This window comes from Balaenoptera physalus (assembly GCF_965194825.1).
Source record: "Balaenoptera physalus genome assembly, chromosome: 18".
In the NCBI taxonomy this organism is placed as follows: Eukaryota; Metazoa; Chordata; class Mammalia; order Artiodactyla; family Balaenopteridae; genus Balaenoptera; species Balaenoptera physalus.
Genome location: NC_138899.1, coordinates 75,736,676 through 75,737,800, shown reverse-complemented (window position 1 = coordinate 75,737,800; position 1,125 = coordinate 75,736,676).

The following is a 1,125-nucleotide window of genomic DNA, read 5'->3' as shown; positions in this document are numbered from 1 at the left end:
CTGTTGTTTTATTTCACAAAAAGTGTTAGTTAAACTTTATCAGGAATGAGAGGTCATTTTGTCCCAGTGTTCTGTCATAGAGAAACACCAGGGATTTTGGAAATTTAGTGAGTCAAAGATCAAGGCCAAAGTCTTAAAGTCCTGTGTGGAGAGGTTGCCGCCTAATCCCAAAGTCTTCCAGGACTGAGTTTTTGCCTATTAACACGATTGCTTTCATTAAGAAACATGTTTCATTGAGTCACAGGGTTGTGGGCAAAATAGTTTCCAATTTCTCCTCTTCCTAACATCCACATATGCCACTCCTCTGAGGCTGCAGGACCTACGTGCATCTGGCGACTTCAGGCTTCAGCTGTTAAGTTCTTAAACTGGTAGCTGCACAGTAGATTTCCGGTCCTTGTCTCTGTGTTCACTGGCCGCACCAGCTCCATCTGGCTGTACCTCTCGTACACACCTACCTACCGAAACATTACCTGTCATCAGTCTTGAGTCATTCATCAAGCAGGCCTTTAGTTTGAGATCCACACAGTTAAAGGGGACCTTTTTTTTTTTTTTTTATGATTACGAGCTCCTGTTTCTGACGTTAAATTTCCTTTACTCAATGTCTTAGCCATTAGGGCTGCGCCTAAATAAAGAGTCCAATTTTCCTCCTCTCTGGGCGCATGCTAAGTTTGTATTTTATTTTCTCTTTAAAAGTGAGGCTTATCGTGTGACTTGTGTTGGCCAATGAAATGTGGATGGAAGTTATATGTTACTTCCAGGAGGCAATATTAAATGCTTATGCACAATTCTGTTCCCATTCCTCTGGTATCACAGAAGCATTTCCCTAGAGGGATCTTCTAGCAACCCTGCAGCCGGGCCCCTGGATGGTTACAATGAGAGGCACACCCCCATCACCAAATCCTGCAATCCACACTGCACATGTAGTATGAGCTGCAAATAAACCTTTATTGTGTTAAGCCCCAGATGTGTGTGTGTGTGTGTGTGTGTTGGGGGGTGTTTGTTACAGCAGCCTAACCTATTCTATCCTGACTGCTCCACTGGCATTCAGCTGGTGGTGTAATCCATCATTTGTAAGTACAGAACTGCTAGGAAACGGCCTTTTGATATCATCTTCATTTTCTTTCT